This window comes from Callorhinus ursinus, unplaced genomic scaffold (assembly GCF_003265705.2).
Source record: "Callorhinus ursinus isolate GAN/ISIS: 27379988/994484 unplaced genomic scaffold, GSC_fseal_2.0 scaffold35, whole genome shotgun sequence".
Taxonomy (NCBI): domain Eukaryota; kingdom Metazoa; phylum Chordata; class Mammalia; order Carnivora; family Otariidae; genus Callorhinus; species Callorhinus ursinus.
In genome coordinates this window covers 8,742,923-8,757,432 of record NW_027397097.1, presented here as the reverse complement: position 1 = coordinate 8,757,432, position 14,510 = coordinate 8,742,923, and the positions used below count along the sequence as shown (strand labels likewise).

General features: G+C 41.5%; 1 long non-coding RNA gene across 1 annotated transcript; it reads right to left on the bottom strand.

The window, feature by feature from the left end:
- Positions 1–2,542: 2,542 nt before the first annotated feature.
- LOC141370449 (uncharacterized) lies at positions 2,543–12,900 on the bottom strand. Its single transcript, XR_012374481.1, has 3 exons — positions 12,797–12,900; positions 3,480–3,626; positions 2,543–2,731 (listed from the first exon to the last, which is right to left on the bottom strand). It is a non-coding gene; the product is annotated as an uncharacterized lncRNA (long non-coding RNA).
- Between the last annotated feature and the right edge of the window lie 1,610 nt (positions 12,901–14,510).

The window sequence follows — 14,510 nt, the reverse complement described above, 5'->3', positions numbered from 1 at the left end:
ATAGATAGATAGATAGATAGATAGATAGATAGATAGATAGATAATCAGTGCAACTAACCCAGAAAACAAACCAAAGACTAGCAGAGCAGACTCTCCACAGTTAATCCTAAAGAGGAGGCCACACTGAAAAACTATAGGAATGGGGCAGAGTCCCATTTGGGAACCAAACTAATTTGTGAGACTCACCACAAATGAGAAGTACACCACAACTACAGAGAGAGCAGAGAAGCCGACATGCGGGCACGGCACTGGGAGGACAAGTACACATAACATTTGGCTTTAAACACCAGAGAGGCTTAACCTTGTGAGTTTTTACAATCAGCGGGAATTAACACCAAGAACTTTGAAAATCAGCAGGCTTCGCTCTGGAATTGCTGGAGAGCTATAGGAAACAGTCAGCACCCTTAAAGAAAGCATAACAAACTCCAGGGAGATAGAGCATAGAAGCTGCAGTCTGAAAAGTGTCTGGGGGATACAGGAAGAAAATTTATTTGCTAATCTCAGAACAAGTGCTGGAGGGGCAGAGATCCTTAGGAGACTTCTCCAAGAAAAAAAATAGCAAGTGCACACCATTTCTCCCAGTAGAAACCTAATGCTTGCCAGAGCCAGCACGAACCCTTACCACCTAGCTTGCCAACACTTTGTGCCCCACCCCCGCATTCTCCTGTGGATCCACCCCATTCAACTCATCTCACTCTGAAGAAGTCGCTCCAAAGCAGTGCCTGATGTGCCTCCTTCTTTTTTTTTTAAGATTTTTTTATTTATTTATTTGAGAGAGAGAGAGAGAGAGAGAGAGAGAGAGAAAGTGCACGTGCATGCATGAGCCAGGGGAGGGGCAAAGGGAGAGGGAGAGAGAGAATCTCAAGGAGACTCCCCCACAGACCATGGAGCCCAACCTGGGACTTGATCGCATGACCCTGAGATCATGACCTGAGCTGAAACCAAGAGTTGCCCACACAACCCCCTGAGCCACCCAGGTACCCCCTGATGTGTCTCCTTCTGCAAACAGCCCTGACAGTGACCAGCACTGCTCTAAAGCTACCCCTGCACTGGGAAGAGGGGAAAATAAGCACACACACCAGTTTGACTGCAGCCCGAGCAGTGGGCTAGGAGTAGACATCTGATCTGAGTGGCAGTCTCGCCCACCAAAAGAAGCTTCACAAAGGACAGCACTAGGAGCCCTGTAGGTTAGGGTCACTGCAACCCCAACAGACAGACAGAGGGCAGATATCTGCTCTGACTGCAGGCAATGCCCACCAATGAAAGTTTCTCATGGGACAACCCAAAGAGAGTGCCCTGCAGTAGTTCAGTGTGATGGAAGTCTCGGCAAACAGAATGAGGGCAAGCATCTGGTCTGACCCAACTATATGCCCAGGGTAGGCCCCGACTGGCCCCTTACCAGCACAGGGATCAAACCCTGCCCAAAATAGGCAAAGGGAGCCATTGGAGCCAACTGGAGCCACACCCCCACACCCTCGTGCTGTGGAAACTCCCTCCAGAGAGTAAATGGGGGCAGTGCTAAGTAAGGCTGAACATACTTGTTTCTCTTCTACCAGGTATGATTATTTTGCACTAACTGATGTCCAATGTCTGAAAATTATTTTATTATTTTATCCTTTTTTTTTTTTTTTCTCAGTTATCTTGGACAGGAGGTTCTGTCTGGTCCCAGTACTCCACTTTGGCCAGAATCCACAGATTTGATTTTGATAGTCTTAAGTACTAGATGAAGAGTTTATCCTTTATCTTTTAACAGGGGCAGTAGAGAACAGTTGAAGGCTTTCTGTTGGGGAGTGTAAGATGTATTTTAAGAAATTCACCTTGATAATTATGGGGAAGATAGTTTGAGAGGAAAAGAGACTGGAGGCATGGTGATAGATTATGATATATATGGTTATATATGGTAGACAATAAGCTTTCTCTGCAAATCTAGGGAAAAAGAACATACACGTTAACTTTCACTTATAGTAGAGAGGAAGGATTGTGTTAAGTACTTTCATTGATTGCCTTGCTTTTGCATGAAAGAGTATGAGAGGAAAAAAAAATAAACAAAAGCAAATTAATACAGAGAAATAGGCCTGAGGCTAAGATTTGTTAAATTCACAGCAGGACAATTTTTCCTTTTTTAATGGAGATTTTTTATTATTATTATTATTTTGAAGTATAAATGGCAATTTTACAAGGGTTATCATCTCCTCTCCCTCCTCCCATCCTGAAAATTGAAGGGGAAAAAAGCCAGAATTCTGATGTTTGCCAATTCTATCCATTTCTGATCCCAGGTTTCCCCACACTTACCCTTCTGCACACATAAGAAGATCATTGATAGGAAAAAGAATCTACCCCGCTAATATTTTCTTATTCAGGTCTAAACACTGTTCCCACAGACCTTAAAATTGAACTGGACAGAGACTGAGAGAAAGTACATTTGTGAACAGGCCTGCCAGGACCCCTGGGGATAAGAAGCTGATCTATTATTTATGCTTTCTACTTACATTATTTGGATTTTCAAGATGAACCCAAATACAGCGGCCTCTGTGCAATAAAACACAGGAAAAGTCAATGATTTATTGACAAATAATGTTAACAACATGAAGGTAGTCTGGAACAAAGATGATGATGGCAGTAATAGCCAAACTGCTGACCACTGGGGACAGTGTATCAGGAAAACAGGAACAAATTCAGGTTGTTTTCATTACATATAGTTAGAACCAGCAGCAACCTAAGAATAGGGAGCCTAGAATGTGGTATAGTTGGGGGAGGAGGAGACAAAGAACATGTGAATATCACGATTAGAATACATGTGATCTAAAGCACAGCAGTCATTTATAGATCTTTTTCAAGCCCATACCCTCTTTAAGGGCCTTACACTGTAGGTAGGGAAGTTATTCTAGTTGCACAGAAAATACAACTGAATTTTAGAGTTAGTAAGTGTCTTGTTCTAGATTTCTTCTGCCGTATACTCTTGTACACAATTCCTTGCCCTTGTGGTGCAAGGCCTCATTCGTACTATCAAAAATTCCTGTGGTTCTACTTCTAGAGCCACTTAGATTCTTTCCATGTGGGGTCTCTTATGCTCTACTACAAACCCTTGTATTCTATTCTGGAGACTCTGGTTTATGCCCAGTTATATCCTACTTGGGATTGACTGCAACAGAGCAGCTGATTTAGTCTGATTTGACCCTGTGCTTGGACTCTTGTCTTTCTGTCCTACAGAGGGTTCCAGTTCACCCCTAGGTGGAGCTCTGACTTTCAGGATCCCAGCCTGGATTATGCATTTATAGAAAAGGAATTCAGTTACCAGGAGTTGCAGGATGTAGGAGTCTACAAATGTCTACTACATGTCTATAAAGCGTGGACTGTAGAGCCAGGACCAACCTATGTTTAGATCTTGGCTCACTGCTTACTAGCTGTGCCCCTGGGGCAAATCACTAACCCTCTCTGAGCCTCTAGGTCCTCCTCTGTAAAATGGGTGAAGCACCTACCTTACAGATTATTGCAGGGCTTCTCAACCTTGACATTTAGACATTTGGGGCCAGATAATTCCATGTTTTGGCAGCTGTAAGTTGTCAAATATTTAGCAGAATTTAGCATCTACAAAATAGATGCCAGCAGCACCATCACATCCCATACTGTAAAAATAAAAAATATCTTTATGACAAAATCCCTTGCATGGCAAAATTGTCTACAAAACTTACATACAAAATTATCTGCAAGCAAAAATTGAGAACTACTGGACTATTAGAGGTATGACAAATAATGTATAGAAAGTTCCTTGCACATAGTAAGTACTCAGAAAAAGGAAGCACTCGTTATCAACATCACTGTTACCAAGTTGATACAGCTAGGAAATGGTAAGAAAGGGTCTGAAAATCAGAGCCTCTGGCTTCCCAGTCCAGGGCTTCTAGGATGAGAGATACATAGCTCTTTGAGGGAATCTGTGAAGTCAGGAATAAAGTAGTGAGCTTGAAGAGATTGATTCAGTTAGAAAATGGGCAAACAATTAAATTTAAAAATGAGCAATTAAAATATATTTTTCCCATTTAAAAAATACAAACGGCTAATAGGTATATGAAAAGGTGCTTACGATCTCTAGTCATCAGGGGAGTGCAAATCAAAACTACAATGAGGTATCATCTCACACCTGTTAGGATGGCTATTATCCAAAAAGACAAGAGATGACCCATGTCGATGAGGATGTGGAGTGTACTGTGTACTGTCAGTAAGAATGTAAAATAATATAAACATTATGGAAGGCAGAATGGCACTTCTCAAAAAAAAATTAAAAATTTAACTACCAAATGATCCATCAATCCATCCTGGGTATATATATCCAAAGGAAATCAGTATCTCAAAGAGATACCTGCACACCCATGTACATTGCAGCACAATTCAGCACTTTTCACAATAGCCTAGATATGGAAACAACCAAAATGTCCTTCAGTGGATGAATGGATGAAGAAAATGTGGTATGTGCACGCAAAGGAATAGTATTCAGCCATAAAAAAGAAGGAAACCCTACCATTTGCAACAATATGGATGAATCTGAACAGCATTATGCCGAGTGAAATAAGCCAGAAAGTGAAAGACAAATACTGCGGACCCAAAGAAAAGAAAAAGCTAATTTCATAGAAACAGGAAATCCAATGGTGTTTGCCAGGTGTTTTATTTAGACACTGGGGGGTGGGGAATGGAAATAGCAGTGAAGATCAAAGGATGCAAATTTTCAGTTGGAATTTTTAACTGATTAACTGAACAAAGAGTATAGTATTGGAAGTCAGGAAACTTTGGGCCAGAAACCTGAAAGCAAGAAGTAGGAAGCCTTCAGATTGGTCTCTTGGTCTCTTGCTTGTTAGTTGCTGCATTTGTAAAATGGAGAGAATCCCTGCTTCAGGTGCGTCATAGGACCCAGAAGGATTTGGTGGAGGCTACAGAGAGGAAACTCTTCCTTGCTTGTGTCCTCCCACATCCTTCCTATGGAAAAGCCTCTTGAGCCTGAAAGAAAGCCCGAACACTTGAGATGTCCATTATTTCAGAAGTCCCACTGACCGCCTTCTATTCTACAGATTTTTTGCCTTTTTGGGTCTTAGAAAACATCTTTTAAAAATGCTTACACACACGCGCGCACACACACAATTCCTCCAACCTAAGACAAAATTTCTCATTTGATGATAATTGTGACCCCATTTTATTAAAGTACTTCACTTGCCTCTTCATAGGTGCTGACCCCTTACCTGCTTAAGCTCCTGAATGTGGTGATAACAGCTAACATCTGTGCAGTGTCCTACATCTCACAGAGTGGTTTTCTATTTGTTATGTTGCATGACCTTGGTAGATAGACTTCTTGGGCGTGGATCCCACATTCATTCTTAAATATCATTGCCCTCTGAAAGCCTCAGACACAGAAAAAATACGAAAGTAATACTGACCTCAGAAAATGGTTTTTAGGATTAAATGAAAAAACTTATAATAATGACTAACATTTATTGAGAATTGATTCTGTGCTAAGTATCACGCTAAGAATTAAGGGGCATGGAGTTAGCTCTTTAACGTAGATGAGAATCTTTATAAAAGTACTCAGCAGAAGTACTCAGCACAGTGTTTGGTAGAGAGTATGCAAAGGTCAAATGTTAGCTTCCCATATTATCCCTGCTCCTACTACTAGTAACTCATCACTGGACAAGTAAGGAAGGGGATGATTTTCAAAGGAAGGAATTGATTTTCAGAAGAGTTAAGTCACTTGCCAAGACCATGTCTTTTGCAAAAGAATTGAGGGTTTGCCATAGTGTAGGAGAGAGGAACAGAGAAAAGGAAAACAGGGAAAGAAATATTATACCCCGAGGAAAAAGTCACAGAATGCCAGCTGGTCAGCAGGGGACAGACTTTAGGAGTTCAGCATGCCTTGGGTTTAGCAGTTGGTGGTTTCCCTTGCAGGAGCTTTCTCTACAACTGTGGAAGACAGCCTCCCTGAATATCTGCTTACCAGCCCTGTTGGTAAATGTGACAAGAAGTTCATTTCATTTATATTCTTGAATGGCATTCTTAAGCAGTCAGCTGTGCTGAATTTAACTCTATTTCCTTGTTGGGACATTTCCCTTAAAACAAAATGCCCTGTTGAAGACCTTTTTAGCATATATTTTCCAAAAATACAAAACAATGTTTTCCTACACTAGATTTATATGACTGGCTTATTCTTTGGCCAGATGTTTACTGAACACAAACCTGTGTTCCAATTGCTCTGCTGGATGTTAGACCCTGGCAGATCTAGGACAAGCTCTTGAAGAGCTCAGAGTCTTAGAGGACAGACATGGGGGCTTAAGTAAGGCAATGGGTAGGGCTTTGACTGCTAACCAAGGATGCTGGATATCAATTTGGGGCAATAAGGAGCCACAGAATGACTCTAAGTGGAGACTTACAGGATCCAGTAGCAGGGACACGCTCGGAGACATGAGGAGTTTTAGGCGGTGATCCAGAGAAGAGAGTACGAAGACAAGGGAGTGACATTCAGAGAATAAAGCTTGGTGATCAATCACGTTTGGCCTGTTAAGAGGGGAAATGCAGAGAATATCTGTAAGGATATTTCCTTTTGCCTCGAATGTACTCATTGAACAACTATTCCCTGAGTACCTACCACGTGTCAGGACTCATGTTGGGGACTGAGGACAGAGTAATAAAACCCAAAGACAAATGATAGGATAGGTAGAGAAGGGGCCCTCGAAGCACAGAAGAAGGGCTTCTGTTCCTGAAAGGAAGTAATGCCTGAGAGACATCTGAAGAAAGAGCAGAAATGAACTAGCTGAGGAGACAGAGAGGGGGGAGAGTGTTGCAAGCGGAGAACACAATGTGAATACAAAGACCCTGTGCCAGGACGTTCAGTGAATGCCCCAGAGACCGGATGAAGCTCCATGAGGGTAACATAGAGTAGGATGCGAAGAGATGAAAAATGAGGATACAGAGGTAGGTCTTAGGGAAGTCAAAGGAAGCAGAATAAGTGGATCACCACCATTTTCCCCACCCCATTCCACCTTCCCAATGGCCTGGGGAGTCTGGGGTTCTCAAAGAGACCAGAACTCTCTGGCGATAGGTTTGGAGGCCAAGGACCACGGCTTTAGTAACTGAGGTGGCCACAGAAATCTCTTTCCCTTCCCCTCCCCCCTCCTTCCCTCCTCCTCTTCCCTTTTGTTCTCCCACCACCCACACAGCGTGCTTCTCCTCACTGGCAGCCCTTCATATTGACTGTTCCCCTTGCCTGGAATACTGTCTCCCCGGAAACTCCTTCAGGCTACTACTCAATCATTATGTCCTCTCTGAAACCTCTCTAGACCCTGAGCAGTTATTCCAGTTTGTCCATCTGCCTCTCCCTTTAGGTGCAGAATTCCTTGTGAGCAGAGGCTGGGTCTCATATGTCTCTGTATCTTCGGTAAATAACTCAGAGTCTGGCATACTTGATGCTCATATAAATGTTTGTTGAAAGAATGGCAAACATTCAGAAATCCTGTTTCTAAGAATAGAAAATTAAAATTCTCCATTATTCCGTGTAAGTCTCAAATATCCCCCAGTCACTGGAACTACTAGTTTAGGGTACCCTGTTTAACCAGCCTCGCCTTAGACACTGAAATAGCTAACATTGCTGCATATTTCCCGTATGCCATACAGACTTCTAAGTGCTTTATGTTTACTAACTCACGTAATTCTCACAATTCCACATTGTTCAATGTGGCAGACAAGGAAACCAAGATAGAGAGGTTAAGTAACTTGTCCAAAGGCCCACTAGTGAATGATGGAGCCAGGATTGAAACCCTAGCAATTTGACTCCAGACCAGAATAGCCTTATCAAAACAACTTCACATTGTCCCAATTTAGTTATCCTGAAAGAGCAACACCTATGTCTTTGTTGTAGATGAAGAAAGCAAGGACCAATCAAATCAAATCATTAGCTATACTCTCCAAAGAAGGGATGGCCAAGATCCATCCTTTTCTAGCCACCTTCTACAGCCATGCTTGATTCTTGTACATGCCTCAAGGAACTAAACCTACCTGCCCCCTCCCCACTGAGGTTTTAGCCCAGGCCTTATCTCACATACCATTATGGAAATCTTGGTAAAAACTTCTGGGGAAGGAGATAATAAGGACATCCTTTAAATATGCAACCCAGAATAGAGGTAAGACTAGGTGTTCCATTTTCCTTCTTTGGGTCCACCATTGTTTCTCTCTTGCCTTCCAAAGTTGAAAGGGGGAGGACTCTCCAAAAACTTGGGACGCTTCATACATGCACCTTTCCAGCATAGGATAAAAGGAATAATCCGTAATGAGATAAGGATTTTTGTGTGTTTCTGACGTCAAAAAACTCCACCCATTGTTGTGATGGCTTATCTCCTTGAGGTCACCATTTTGTCTCCAATCCATATTTCTGCTTATGGAGGATTATTTCCATCTCGAGGAGGGAGATTTGAGTGACCAAAGCATTATACACTGTGACCAGTGCCACTGATCTTGCCAGGGCTGTGCATGTCAGCAGACCTCTTGTTCCTTATGAGTATAGCACAGTCTTGCCTGTCTTTATTTTTCTCTTTGGCTTTCACTGGAATCCATAGAAGTAGAGGCAGGGTCAAACTCTTTCCAGATGTAATTATTGGAAAGAAATACTTTTATTTCAATGTCTTTAAATGTTAACAGAAGTATAGTTTTAACATTGAGGAAAGTTTGGATTGAGCTGCTAAAAAGGAGAGCAGAAAGGACTCAAGCATATTCCTCATTCTTATTTGTGACTTGGATATGAACATTGGCTTCAGGTTGGAACTTGGCAGCACAGAAGTATTTTAACAAAAGTAATTTGAAGCAATAAAAAAGGCAGTTTGCCATTTTTATATAAGTAATAGAAGTTCAAAAAAGGCAAGTAAGAAAAAAAATCAAAGCATTATTAGTTTGGGGATTTTTATTGTACTTTCATAACTAAAAGAATAAAAAGTTCCATTTTTCAAGGGCAAAATCTATAAGACAGTTCTGAGTGTGGATGGCCACAAAAAAAGCCAGCAAAAAAGATGTAAGATGAATAAGTCTGATTCCCATGTCTGGCACATGGAGTTAATAGTTAGCAATTAAGACAAAGCATGTTCACATATGTTTTAAAAGAAACATGCATTAAGCATTCATATTACACTAGGCCCTAAAGGACGAGAGAAAAAAAGAAGACACTGTTTTCACTTTCAAAGGCTAAAAGCCATACACAAAAATGCTACAAGGCAGAGAAGTAAAAATGGGCCGTGGGAAGTGTGGACGTGGGTGTGGAAAGGGTGGCAACTTTGGAGTCAGAGGGATTTGGGTTCAATTTCCACCTCCAATACTGTGTGACGTGGACCAATTATATTATGTCTCCAAGTGCTGGGTTTTTCATCTACAAAATGGGAACTTCTGCCTTGCACAGTTGTGAAAAGTGAGTAATATGCAACACATGTGAAGCACCTTTGCTTTGCCTGGCTCGTTGCAGGCATCCAGTAACTGTTATTTCTCAGCCTCTACTTCCCTGTGATAGGGGTATGGAACTAGCCACTAAGATGCTCACATAGTCCTCTTCTTGCAGTGAAAAGTCAGAAGCAAACAAAAAGAAAGTCAGCTGCCAAAGTGGCGAGGACATAGTCACACAGTATGCTGATTTAAAAATAGGAGCTGGGGTTGGCCTTGGGCCTGTGTTTGTCTTTCCACTCTATCCATAGGCCTTTCTAAACGACCTGACAAGAAGCTGACTCCCAATATTGTCAAAAAACTACCCCAAAAATGAAATATTTTTACTCTTTTTAGTATTTAATGTTGTTTCCATAAAAATAATACATAGGGCAATACTTTTCCTATTCCTATCAAATTTTGTTTACTGAAGACTCATCAAAAGAAGGCTTTTTTAGGGAATTAAGTGGGAAGGGACTGATGAGAGGCCCTAAAGAAACATCTGGAGCTTCCCCAGAGAGAGGTGTGTCTGAATTCAAGAATGAGAGTTCACCGAGGAGGGGAGACTGAACAGAGCTGGGAAGGCTCTCTGAAGCTCAGAGAGGGGCACCTGGATGTCGCTGTACACCAGCAATCAGCAGGCATGGATGACTACATTTGTGGTTTTCCTGCTGAAGTGGCCATAAATAATGATATGAGGGTAATAAAAAAAAAAAAAGTGGGATGGGGGCACTGAATGTGATTTGCCATGAGGATCACCATGCAGGGAACCCTATGAAATACCTATAACAGCAGCTCTAGTGAGGTGCTATGTACGTGCTTCACATAATACACTGTGTATATGCCAGGCACATGCATAGTAACCTGTGAATTAGGCACTAAACTGCCTGGTTCACAGATAAGAAAACTCTGGAGAGGAAATGGAAGCGCCAGGAGTCAACAGCCAATTAGACAGTCGGACTGTGAATCCCTGCTCTGACACTTTCTATCTGTATAAATTTGCTTGGCCTCAGCTTCCTCATTTACAAAAAGAAAACATAGATAATCACACTGAAGTATTGATGTAAACATCAGAGATGGTAAATGTAGTGTCTAAGCACAGTCCTTGGTAGAGAATAATGGTAAGTGCTCTATAAGGCATATGGTAGGTGCTAAACCAAAGTGATGGGTGGATGGATGGATGGATGGATGGATGGCTAGACAGAAACACATAGTAAACCAGTACTAGCTAAAAGACAAAAGATGGTTGCTGAACATCCACCTTGGGGCCCTCCATTCTACGTTTTAGCTTGAAAAGAGTCCCCAAAGGGCTATAAAACATATGTGATTAATCCCATTTGAAATGTGCATAAACCTGAAGCCTGATCTCAGATAACATCCTCAAGCTCATTCACATACTTTGATTATTCAACAAATATTAATTGAGCACCTGCTCTGTGCCAGGTTCTGTTCTAAGCATTTGGGGACATGGTAATGAAACAGACAAAAACCCCGCCTCACATACAACTTACATTCTCTTGAGAGTAAGGGGTAATAGACAATGAGCAAAACAAATAAGTAAGGTATATATTCATACCTTGAGCAAAGATAGGAATCCATATCCCTGGGGCTGCAAAGTCACGTAGACTAGACTGGAATCAAAGACTATGTACATCTACCACCCACGGACTCCCAAGTCACAAATCAAATACCCACAGCCACAGCAGCCACTTTCTGAACTCAGTTCTGCATCTCTTAAAATTGCACATTTAACTGTGGCATGCATGGGGCAGAGGTGGTGCCGAAGTGCAGAGGTCCCCCACCCTGTTATAGCCTGAGAGCCCCGAGAAGAGCTGACTGCAGGGCTTTCAAACCAACAGGAAAATTGGGGTCACTCTTTGCTCTATTGTGTTGTATTAGTTGTACTGTGGTTTCATAGCTTCATGGAAGGGAAGCAGATGGAGTCTCTGACCTTCGGTGTTGACAAGCTAAGAAATAAAAAATATCCCCCAGGCTACATGTGGTATCTGGATAATATCACACCATTGCTAAAGGCCAGACCCTGACCAACATTCAAAAGTGATGACAATAAGTTAGAACCAATGCAATGATTATGACTCTTCTGTTAAGCACTGGGTCAATACCCAGTCGTGTAATGAGGGATCCAAACCACAGAGAAAATATGAACTCAACCATTTGTAAAACAGAGATAGACTTAAAATTCTTGCTTCCCAATTATCTCTTAGTCTGTCTATCTTTCTCTATTCTCACAGCCATAACTCTAGATTAGATCACCTTCATCTCTCACTTGAACTGTTTGAGCAAACCTCTAACTGCTCTCCCAGCTCCCCTCAGTGGTTTCTGCTGCCCTGGGGCAAAAGCACACAGCCCTGCGCATGGTTTGCAAAGCCCCTCTTTGTCCATGCCACAGCCACACTGAACTCCCCCAAATATGCAACATTCCCTCTAATCACCAAATATTTGCACACATTGTTCCATCTCTTTGGAATTTCCTTTCTTCCGCTGGCCAACTCCTACTTACCCATTCTCTCATCTGAAATGTTCCCTCCTGACGTTTAACTCTAATTTTAATTCTCCCGAAATTCTAAGACTTGGTTGGTGGTTCCTCCCATGTAGTACTCTCCTATAACTTGGTCTTCCCGATGGGTACACACTGAGTAAGTAACTGAATGTCTGTAACTAAATGAATTATACTGTCTCCCAGAGACCCAGCAGCAAAATTGCATTCTAGGACTTATACTGCTGATCTTTCTCTCTTATCCACCCCCAAATTAGATCTGCTTAAGAAGTATGTGTGGTTACCCACATTTCAGGCACAAGAGTAGTAGGTGGATGGTGCCTTTGCCCTGAGCGGTGTACTGCTCCTAGGATTTTCCCTCCAAGGTGTGGATTCCCACCTGGGGATGATATTTGTACACTTCAGTCGGTAGAACAGGACCTCTGAAGTTGATTTCTTGTTCTTTCTACTTCAGCTCGCCCCTGGGGCATCTAGGTGAATTTAGCTTCCTGAGGAAATTGTTCTGTTTCTTGCCTAATGGGTTATAAAAAGCACTAGGCTCTCTGTATCATTGTCCGAGTAGATGCATCAGGGTAGAATTGGGGCCCTCCATTCTAAGGGGCCCTCTGCCACTATACATCGTCTAGAAATAGACTTAAAGAATCGTAGAGTGTTCATGATAGAAAAACTGTAAAGATTATTTGACCTAAACTCCTTCCTTTCTTTCTTCTTTCCTTCCTTCCTTCCTCTCCCTTCTTTCCTTCTCTTCTTCTTTTATTTTTCCTTCCTTTCTACATAGCTATCATGTATCAGACAATATGCTCAAAATTGGGAATTTAATCAGGCAGAAACAGATCAGCTTACCTTACAAAGCTTATAGTCCTTCTAGACCTTTAGAAAAGTAGCCAATCACCATACAGTGTGCTAGGGGAGGACTTGTTTGTTTCTTCATGTATTTACCCATTTCAGGACATGTGGCACTGGAATAAGAATTAATTGGCCCCAGTTTCTGTGACATAGTTATGTTCTAGTGAATGCTGTGTTCTCATTTGGAATGTCAATTGTGATTACAAAAATCAAAGTTTATGTCTGTAAAGTTAATATGAAAGAAGTTAATATGTCTCATTATCTGATAGTTTGACACTGGATCCAGCAAACATTAGGTGCTAAATAAATATGTGTGGTAAAATCTCTCCTTGCTTTAAACACCGTTTCTCACCTTATCAATATTTACTAATCTTTCTTCCAAATGTCTTTTGGCTTGACCAGAAACATAAATGTATCATCAAAAACCAAAAAGAGAGAGAACCAACATATATTAAGTGACAGATTTTATTTTAGGCCATAAGGTACTTACAGTATCTCATTTATTCTCATTGAAATCCTTGAAGTTGCATATTTACCACCTTATTTTGCCAATGAAAACTTAAATCCTATATAAGGTTCGGTGACTTTCCTGATGTCACATAGCTGGTAATTGTGAAGCCAGCTGGGATCTGTCTAGTATCCTCTTTAGTTGTATACCATGTGATCTGAACAACAAGCATTCTAGAATTGATTTACACAGCTTTATGGGAATAACCATCCCACCTTTTTAGGTGACCATTTTAATGAGTCAGGGGTGATTTCTAGGTTTAAATTTGGGTCTTCATGTTAAAACAATGACTCTCAGTTCTTTAAATGCAAGAGCAGTATTTAATGCTTTATCTTGACTGATGATAACTAAAATTCATCTCTATTTTTTTTCCTTAATTTACATTTCCAAGGCTCTTTCTCTCTGATTAAGTAGACTCTTTGCGCTAACTCTGAAATTCTGGCAGCCCTGAATTTTTATTACCTCTCATTTTCATGTTTCCTTTTAACTTACATCAAGTTTGGGCATATAGCTCCCTTTTATCTTATAACCGCTGCCTAGGAATGTTTCTTTTTTTTTTAATTTTATTTATTTATTTCAGAGAGAGAGAGAATGAGAGATAGAAAGCACGAGAGGGAAGAGGGTCAGAGGGAGAAGCAGACTCCCCGCTGAGCAGGGAGCCCGATGTGGGACTCGATCCCGGGACTCCAGGATCATGACCTGAGCCGAAGGCAGTCGTTCAACCAACTGAGCCACCCAGGCGCCCCCTAGGAATGTTTCTTAGAGTAACTGTAGTTACCCTCACTATGAGACCATTATACTTGGATTTGTTGAGGTGGCACCTTCCCCACCATCCCACCCCCAGCATATTTTTAAGTTACAGATACCAGCATGAACTAGCTTTAAGCAAAAAAGTGGGATTTATTACAAGAGAAAAACGTTGTCCCCTAAAAAACAAGGTCAGGAATACAAATGAAGCTGAGAACGCTATCTGGACTCTCTCCATCTCTCATCTCTGTCCCTCTCTGTATGGCCACTTTATTCTTCTTCCTCTGAAGACTGGCTTTCTTTGGTCTCTGGTCCACAAGAAAAAAGCTCCCAAATGTCCATTTTCAGATCCCAAATGTACACATTACAGTTCACCCACCTGAAAAAAAAAAAACAACAAAACACCACCTAATTTTCTTGATCCAACTTCCAAACTTCTCGGGAAAGAATTCTGAG